The sequence below is a fragment of the Schistocerca piceifrons genome, chromosome 1 (genome assembly GCF_021461385.2).
Source record: "Schistocerca piceifrons isolate TAMUIC-IGC-003096 chromosome 1, iqSchPice1.1, whole genome shotgun sequence".
Classification (NCBI taxonomy): domain Eukaryota; kingdom Metazoa; phylum Arthropoda; class Insecta; order Orthoptera; family Acrididae; genus Schistocerca; species Schistocerca piceifrons.
The window spans coordinates 731397220-731407871 of record NC_060138.1 but is presented as its reverse complement, the minus strand read 5'-3'; positions in this window follow the sequence as shown (position 1 = coordinate 731407871).

Sequence of the window (10652 nt, the reverse complement as noted above, 5' to 3'; positions counted from 1 at the left end):
TGTTACATGCGAATGTCCACACAACTGGACAAAGAGAGACCAATAATTATGCACCTTTCATACTCTATCAGGTGCTGATAACTCTACATGACACGATTACGCGGAATCTGCGTTTAATTCACAGTGGTCACTCAAAATCTCACGCTGTTCCTGTCCCTTATATACCCTACCAGGCTTAGTAACAATAATAAACACGAAAACCCTGCTGCACTCTGGTGACCGTTCTACCTGTCACAGACAACTACTGGTCTACTCATTAACACACCCGCTGATAGTGTGTACGTGAACGAAGCTGCACTGACATTCTACCATGTCTTCTACGTCATTTCGTATGTGTGACAATATATTTAATAACCTAACCAATTCTGAAAAATACTGCATAAGTTTATATAAAATGCAATGACTTTACGATTAAAGTCCTTTGAACTGTGATAAGCACAGGATCTCAGTTTTCCGCGCCTGCTTACATAGCTTCCTTACTCACGGTCCAGCTCCTTGGTCTATCGCGAATATTAATTAATCCGTATCTCTGTCTGGCGATTCCCTTTAATTTTGCTACTACTGCCGTTGGATACATCAGTCAGGTAAGGCAACGGTGCGCAATTTGAATTGCAGAATGGTCTCGGAGTCCGTAACGAGCCGACGTAGATGGAAATTATTCAAATGAGGGTTGGTAAAATTAATTCTCGAAGCTGATGTTCCGATCATGCCCATATTCGCAATAGTATAACATAGTGCGGTCACTGTCAACTGATGACATTATTTGACTGACCAGTGTGTTCTAACGCAGTCATACTTGGATACGATGACAGTCATCGTCTCTCCAGCGTAAAGATCTCTGTGTTTTGACTTGGTTCCGTTATAAATGTCACGTTAACATTCCTCTTTTCTTCCTTGTGTACCCTTGTTAACCAAGTGAACATACGGTATATGGCGTTCTCACTTCTATGTTATCTTTCACATATTATTGATAAGCTTATGTTATTATTTTCTCTGTTTTATATCGTGCTCAACACAATCGACGACTTTGTACACACGTAGATCTTAGAAAAAAAATCAGAGCGGCGCAATTTTTACACTACTGCGGTCATCCGGACTGAGGTTTTCGATCGTTTCCCCAACGAGCTTGATAGTGGTGAACCTCGCCACGCCCTCTCTCCCCCCCCCCCCCCCGCCCCAACGAGCGTTTGAGATAAGACATCAAAAGCTTTCAAAAATTGATTTTTCAAGAATGTGTTCATTTTGCAGTGAATACTTTCAGAGAGAAGTTTGGTGTACAAACCATATGTATTCGAGGAAATTTAAGACATGTTACTTGGTCTTAAGTATGCCAAAGTACCGTGTCACGCTTCTTCACACAGCGTTCTTCTATCGCAAGTCACTGTATTTCGCTCTGTGGAATTCAAACGTGTATATTTGGTACTGGAAGCTATATAACCTATAATCAGGACAATGGAAATTAATATGTCTTGTGGAACCTCTCCTGCTCCCAGTCGTTCGGATTAACAGTCAACCTCCCTTAAAAAAACTCACACTTAATAAGTGAGCGGGATTACTTGTAACTAGGAGAATAAGAATTCTTCAGAAAAAATGTCACTCTTTACTGCATATTAGCTAATAGCTTTCTCTTTTGTGTGACATAAAATTAAACACAGGAAACCCGTAAAGACAAGAGACAAGAAAGACAGTACATGTTTCTCCAGTTCTTAAGTCTCAACATTTTTTTCTCTCTAATTTTACTACAGCTTTACACGGCGTGATTTCCTTTCTGCAAAAGAATCTATTACCTCATCAAAGTTCGTCAAACGTTTTGCTACATGAAAAAGCTCTTAATACCGAAAAGCTCTTAATACGAATAGTACCAAAGACTTGTGTGGTTTCTCGAATTGATTACGTCTATTTTGTCACGGAGATTTAGAGAAAACGAAATCTATCTTCCTAATATTGCAGCAGTATAAGCGAGACTGTTTTGGCATATATGGTCATTTTCATCTACCTCATTTACATAAATAACACGACAGAATATAATTCACGAAGTAACAATATCAAATACCTACCAGGCCTATTACAAGCAAAAAGTTTTCTGCTAGGAAATAGTTTCACATTTCATTCATACGTTCCAGTTTCTCAAGCGTGAGATCGAAAAATATTACAGTAGTACGAAATTTTTATATACATTTGGAATCGTCATATTCTTCCGCATAATTTGTGAGATGTCCCAGTTTCCGCTCCTTCCTCGTTCTAACAAACAATCTTGTCATCACTAATTCTGTAACTATTCCTGCCATTGTCAAAACTTCTTCTCCGGTTAACTTCATTAACCCTGCCTCAATCACCGGTTTAGTTATTCTCCGATTAGGCGTTATTACTTGTTCGTACAACGCGTTTTCCGCACTATTCCGAGAGTGGAACTTAATGGCTGCTAACCGGGGACTGTGCAACTGGCCATTACTAGTGTAGCAATCTGGCAAAAATTTTCTGTCAAAACTTCATTTTCTTGGATACACGGAGAAGATTAATATGTAATCTTTTTTACTAGTTCTTCCTTTAGTCGTTTATTCGCATTCTGGTAATCTGTATCTATGGATTTCGGTAATAATTATAACAAGGCTGATCATTCGCACACCCAATCAACCACATATAGCGATTAGCATTCACTCGTCCGGATGTAGATGGCTAACCTCATATAGTCCCGTCTCCTTTTATCTGCGGGGAAGCTTTTTATTTCTAGATGCGATGGGGATTCCCTGGCAAAGACATCACGTACAGTATGCATGCATTCAAAAATCAATTTATGGTTCGTTCAGACAGCCACTTCGAATGTGTGCAAAAGTGTTAAGAAACCAATACGGATGCGTTCCAAAATCATATGAATAATCAACAGACCAACCTGCGCTGGATGCTACACTTTTCTGAAACGAGGTTTTATCGTCAAGAATGTGAACCTGGCGCCCCTGAAATTGCAGATTCCCAGTTTTTCCCCCTTCGCCTCCCCCTCCTAGATCCGGACATGTGTTTCCGCAAATCGATTGACGCTAATGGATTTCAAACATTTACTTCAGTATCCTCGCCCTATTCGAGCTCACACGTCGTCTCAAATGACTTTCCCACCTGAAGGACATTTCATTCCGCTCTTCCTCCCCTTCTTTCTTCATAGCTTCTAGAATAACGCCATATTCCACTTCTTATCTGGCAGCGTCTGGCATCCTTTAATAATGTGAAATACCACACATTATTGCTCGACTTGACAGACTTTATACAACAGGCTCTTTTCTCTCTCTCTCTCTCTCTCTCTCTCTCTCTCTCTCTCTCTCTCTCACACACACACACACACACACACACACACACACACCGAGTTAAGTCCGACGTTCTTTCTATCTGCTTCTTTGTTCCTTTATTTAACTAACTGTTATCGGCCACGTGTTGCTGTGGCCCGTCTGGTTAAAAAGAAAGAAAATCGAAAGGACACACTTCTTATATATGTGGGAATTGAACATACGTCCTTATTATCACCTGCTCCCCCCTGTCTCTGTCGACCTTCTCCTCCACCTCTCTCTCTCTCAATCTCCTTCCCCATGTCTCTGCCCATCACCTCCTTTTTCACGTATTTATACATCATACATTTTAAAATATATAGAAGCGCATACTCTGATGTAGAGTTATTTCAAAATGTCAAATTCAAACCTTCTGAGTCTAAATGGGCAGCTTGTTTTGTATTATCGCAAAACAGGGGAGATAGTGTCACAGACATGATGCGTGAATTGGAGTGGCAATCATTAAAACAAAGGCATTTTTCGTTGCGACGGGATCTTCTCATGAAATTTCAATCACCAGTTTTCTCCTCCAATTGTGAAAACATTCTATTGGCACCCACCTACATAGCGAGAAATGATCATCACGATGAAATAAGAGAAATCAGGGCTCGCACAGAAAAATTTAAGTGCTCGTTTTTTTCCCGCGTGCCGTTCGAGAGTGGAACGGTAGAGAGATAGCATGAAGATGGTTCATTGAACCCTCTGCCAGGCACTTTATTGCGAATAGCAGAGTAATCACGTAGATGAAGCTGTAGATGAAACACATGATAGTGGATCGACAACCGATTATACTGAGATGCCGAACTAACAGACGGAAATGCATATTTATTTTGTTATGTACATACGCAACGTACAGCGAAAATGACAACGCTTTTTATTTTTATTTCTTTTTTTGAATCATCAGTCTTCTGACTGATTTGATGCGAGCTACCACGAATTCCTCTCTCGCGTCACATTCTTCATCTCAGAGTAGCACTTGCAACTTACGTTCTCAATTATTTGCTGAATGTATTCCAATCTCTGTATTCCTCTTCTGTTTTTGGCCTCTACAGCTCCCTTCAGTACCCTGGAAATCATTCCCTGATGTCTTAGCAACATCCCTTCTCCTTGTCAGTGTTATCCACATATTCCTTTTCTTACTTTCCGATCCTGCGCAGAACCTCCTTATTCCTTACCTTACCTGCTCACCTAATCTTCAACATTCGTCTGTAGCATCACATCTCAAATGCTTGGATTCTCTTCTGTTCCGGTTTTCTTACAATCCATGTTACACTACCATATAACGCTGTGTTCCAAACGTACATTCTCAGAAATTTCTTCCTCAAATTACGGCCTGTGTTGTATACTAGTAGAATTCTCCCGTTCTGGAATGCCCTTTTTGCCAGCGTTAGTCTGCTTTTGATGTCCTCCGTCATTGGTTATTTTGCTGCCTAGGTAGTAGAATTCCTAACTCCGTTTACTTCGTGACCATCAGTCCTGATAAGTTTCCCGCTGTTCTCATTTCTGCTGCTTCTTATTACTTTCGTCTTTCTTCGATTTACGTTCAATCCATATTCTGTACTCATTAGACTGTTCATTCTATTCACAAATTATGTAATCCTTTTTCACTTTCCCTCAGGATGGTAATGTAATCAGCGAATGGTCTCATTTTATCCTTTTACCTTGAATTTTAATCCCACTTCTGAACCTATCAAACTTTCGTTTATTTCCATCATTTCTTCTTCTATATACAGGTTGAACAGTAGCGGTGAAAGACTACATCCCTGTCTTACACCCTCTTTAATCCGAGCATTTCGTTCTTGGTCTTCCACTGTTGTTATTCCCTCTTGGCTCTTGTACGTATTGTGTATTACCCGTCGCTCCCTATAGCTTACCCTCATTTTTCTCAGCATTTTGAATATCTTGCACCATTTTACGTGGCCGAACGGTTTTTCCAGGCCGACAGAACCTATGAGCGTGTCTTCATTTTTCTTGCTTCCATTCGCAACTGCAGCGTCAGAATTGCCTCTCTGGTGCCTTTACCTTTCCTAAAGCCATACTGATCGTCATCTGACACAGTCTCAAGTTTCTTTTCCATTCTTCTGTATGTTATTCTTGTCAGCAACTTGGATGCATGCGATGTTAAACTGATTGCGGAATAATTCTCGCACTTGTCAGCTCTTCTACTCTTCACAATTGTGTGGATGATATTTTTCCTAAAGTCAGCCTGGAACCGCGTGACCGCTACGGTCGCAGGTTCGAATCCTGCCTCGGGCATGGATGCGTGTGAAGTCCTTAGGTTAGTTAGGTTTAAGTAGTTCTAAGTTCTAGGGGACTGATGACTACAGCAGTTAAGTCCCATTGTGCTCAGAGCCATTTTTTTTCCGAAAGTCAGATGGTATTTAGCCAGACTCATACATCCTACACTCCAACGTGAATAGTAGTTTTGTTGTCACTTTCCCCACTGATTTTACAAATTCTTATCGAATTTTACCTGTCCCTTCTGCCTTATTTCATCTTAAGTCCCACAAAGTTCTTTTAAATTGTGAATACTAGATCCCCCATCTCTTCTATATCAATTAGTGTTTCTTCTTCTACCATATCAGACAAATCTTGCCTCTCACGGAGGCCTTCTATATACTCTTTACACGTATCAGCTCTCAGCTCTCAGCTCTCAGCTCTCTCCTCTGCATTTAACAGTGGATTTCCCGTTGTTCTCTTCAAGTTACTACCCTTGCTTTTAATTTAACAGGTCATTTTCCATTCCTAAATGTTGAGTCAGTCCTTCCGACAGTCATTTCTTTCTCGATTTTTTCACATTTTTCATGCAGCCATTTCTTCTTAACAGATATGTCGACGCCTCACTTGTGGCATTTTTTCCAAATAAATAAAGCACAAACTGAAATCAACTGAATGTTCACAACACACCAAATCACAACGAAGTGACATAAATTCAATCTCTGAAGTACATCACCGTGAACCCACTGAAATATACCTTTCAACTGTATTATTTTTCGCAAATATCAATATTCAGTGCGAAATTTGTTATTATTATGAAAATAGGTGACAGTAGAATTGTCAAACTGAACATCACTGTTTTTAATATATGATAGAACTGTCAAACTGACCGTCACATTTCCTTCAGTAAGATGTCCATACAAAAATATCATCCAAATTTCCAACTTTTCCTGTGGATTTTCGAAAAATTTTCTTTCACCTTGTCCTGAAAATTACGAACACAATAAAAATCAGCCAAATCGGTTGAGTCTTCTCAACTTATGATCTTTCTACATGCGGCAGATGATTTTTATTTACGTAACTAGATACAGCGCTCCAGTATTCAAATGGAACGTGTGCCAAATTTACGAGAAATCGCTGAAGAACTTTCGGAGATACACGATTTTCAACAAAAGAATTTTTACATATTTATTTGTAGAGACTGTTTTTATAAAAGGTACCTTCTTCGCTCTTGCTGATATTGGCACACACCTTAATGCCACATCATCTTGGCCATGTTGCTGATTCGTAATATAATTTTTTGTAGTTTTACTGAAACAGTTGCAGCGTCTTTCACTGATTTTCTTGTCTTCTTCTTTTTCCTAGCTTTTATCCCGTACCATCACAGGGTCGGCACGCTAGTCTGTTTGGCAGTGATATTGCCAGAGGGTGGTCGGATGCCTTTCCTGTCGTCACCCCCTCCCTCCAGCGTCAGAATTTGTGTACTTCCACAGTTCTCATCTAGTGGTATACCGTGTGAAAGTGTGATGACATGTTTCAGGTGTTTCCAAGAGTGTAACTGAGGCGGAATGTGGGTAACAGCCCGTCATTCACCTAGTTGGGTGTGGGAAACTGCCTAAAAACCACATCCAGCTCACGTCCGCTGGGTGGATTCCATCGGGGGCTGACGCGCCTCCCCGGATCCCGGAAACACTTACTCGTCTAACCAGGCGGGTCATTTGTTAAGATTCTTTCGATACATTTTATTGAGTTCAGAGCAAATTACATAAGAATTTAGGATTCAGAACATTTTAGTGTAACTGAGAACTAATAAATCTTTATATTTAAAAGTTTTACAGCGGCACATTTTTCTCCTAAATACATCAGTTTCTGTTTTCAGAGAATCTATATTAAAAACAAGGGCCTATTTCGTAACTGTACTACTTGTTATAAGACCATACAATGTCATTGCCACATAAATCGTAAGCAACTATGTATTCACTAGTAAAAACGGAGATAGTGTGTTTCACATGAGATGACAGTGCATTGCATTACAGTAACGAGGTCCATGTGGTATATTGCCTTCCCTAGTAGTTTGCAGTTGATGACCAAATTGCTATACACGTGTAGTAGAAAATCATCTCTGAAGAGTGTAGGTCATATGAGAAGATAAAATACTGAATATAACTTATGAAATCTAATAATGTTCCTAGTAATGCAGACTTCAAAGAAGAACTACGACTCTGATTAAAAAATGTTGTATTTGCTCGGTACTTCCGTATGGTATGAACTGAGTGTCGGCCGTTTCGCATACCGGAAGTTTTGCTACATTATAAGGTAACGCTCTACTATAGATTCTTCAAAATTCCATAAACACAATGAATAATAAATAAGGACTTATGCAGAAATGAAACACTGGAAGTTGTTGGAATAGAGAGAAGAAAAATGGCTTCCTGCGTCACTTCACTATACACCCAATGTATCAGCCACTACAGTCGCAGATGATTACGGAAGGTCAAATGATGCTGCCAGAGAATGCTGGTTACTATAGCTGAACGGACAGGACAAGAAACAGGAAATTAAATATGGTTTTCAATCTCTTTGGTAGAGCTTTCGAAACGTATTTTCTGAAACTGAAAGGTAATAATCACTATGTATTATAACAGATTTGTAGCAGTGAGACATGGACTGCTAATGAAGGTACTATTCAAAAACTGGGAGTTCATACTGAAAACTGCGCAATGAGAATTGCTACGAGGGACTGGAAAACAAATAAATTGATTAGAGAATAAGTGTGGAAGACATAATTATGACGTAATTAAATGAAACGGGGATGGGAGTGACGCTTAGCCATGGTACTAGATGGCAGATGGGCCAAGGAAATACGTTGCTGCACTGCAAGAGATTAGAAAAGACCAAGATGAACACCTAATGAAAGGTAGGTAGGACACGTTAGAAAATAAGCAAGAGCAGCATAAATCTACAGGAAGCCTCCATTTAACAATGGATGTCAAACGGTTGTTAGCGGTGATGATTATGATGATGTCGAAGTTTTAATAAATGTTCGTACAACGAAATTTAGAGACATTAATAAACAGTATTATAATGGTTTAATATCCATTAGAAAATTGGAGCACATGCTGCATATATTTCAAAAGGAATAAGTAAGATGGGGTTTAAAAATTAGTTTTGGAAAGACAGAATACATGTGTATTGGCAAACAACGAACGGATTCAGTTCTCATGGATGGAAAAGTTTTACAAACGTGAAAATTTTAAAAACATGGATTCTATTAGCGATGGGCAGGCGAAAGAACAGATTCGTACTTGGACTGATGTAGAACAATTGCACTACGCGACAGAACGATAAGAAGGGGATTCCGTAGTATTACTGACATCGTTAATAATGGTGCAGAAATATGGCCGATTACGAATGCAGAAGAGACAAGATCAGATCAGTGGAATTAGATTTTATGAGATGATGCTTGAAAATAAAATCAAAACATTAAAAATATTGGGAAAAGGAATTGACACAGATCACAACAAGCAGACTGGAGAATAAGTTACTTTTGAATGCATTATGGGAACAGCAGTGATCAATGTCTTATTAATAATTACTATTAAAAACAGTCTTGATCACGATTTATTTAACAAGGTGACCGGTTTCGACCACTACTGTGGTCATCTTCAGACCTTTGAGTAGGAACCTCTTTCTGTTGGAGAATCACTACTAGTGGTCGAAACCGGTCACCTTGTAAAATAAATCGTGATCAAGACTGTTTTTAATAGTAATTATGGAGAATAAGTCTTCATTGGTTTGAGTATGTTAAAAGAAAGGGCACTGACAGATGGTCTAAGAAGGTGCTGATGTGCACCCCAATTGCCATGGGAATTATCTACTTGTCCCTTTGTCCTGGGAATTGTCTACTGGAACGAGAAAACGACTAACGTAGGGGGGAAAGTGACGAAGAAGAAAAGGAAATTTGATTTTACGGCTGGCTTGCGCTATGAGCTCGAACTGAAAACATCTCTTCTTTCTGAGTTACTATAGTAATCACTACCGTTTTACTACTGCTCGCAGCCCAAGTAATAGATATTATCTTATGGTTAACATTGCAAGCTCTGAAATTTCGTAAGGATGTGAAGGCCACGAAATATACAGCTGTCACTTATTTTGACATCCCTCAAACGGGTACAACTTTAAGTTACTGACTAAACTGAAGTGACCTAGAGATATTATTTTTGTGGCATCTTGCTATTAGTATACCCGAACTGATTTTCGAGCGTTTGAATTCGTGAAGAGATGTATTATTCTGGAGAAACAGCAGGCATCATAGCAATGAATTTGCTTCGAAGTTTGAGCAGTTTTTACTGCAAACTAGACTTTATGCTTCATGTCTACGACCACGAATGCTCCTGGGGTGTTACTAATTTCTTGGTCAACAACACCACAACTCTGCAGAAATGGATAATGAATACACTGCGGAAAAAATAAACGCGTATTTTTTCTCTGGATCTATACGTCAGTAAAGGCACGGAGAGTAATTTTGAAGCTTCAAGTGCGACTGGAAAAACTTTGGATGGGTCCTGGCATAACGTGGAAGTCCAGCGCGGCGGTGAGTTGGTTTTTTCGCAACTTTGGTCAAAGCAGAGGGTTGAGTACAAACATGGGTAACCACGGGTAATGGCTGGAAATCCCAAGAAGGGTTGTGGTTCTCAAGTTGGTGTGCATGTGCCACTCTCCAGCTATCAAATAGTACTTGCCAATGTTGTGACATCCTGCAGGATCGCGGTGTCACATCACAGTCGGCAACGCGCATCGATATATTAGCGGGGCTCGCTGCAATCAGCAACAACCAATGTTAGACACTCCAGAAGACCACTCCTCACTCTCAGCATAGCAGCGCCCTCACACTGAGGTCAATGTGGTGTCCAGCGTGCAAGACCTGAACCCAGTTCGGGAACTCATCTGAAGGAGTCAGCGTCATAGTGTAGCACCAACGAGATGTTAAAGTTTCAGATGAATCTGTAATGTTGTAAATGTGAAACGTTATACCTCAAGAGAACAGTTTGTTATTTAGTGCATAAAGTGATGTTTCCAAAGACAATGATAGTCTTAGGGAAAAGATGTGTGTCAGAGTTA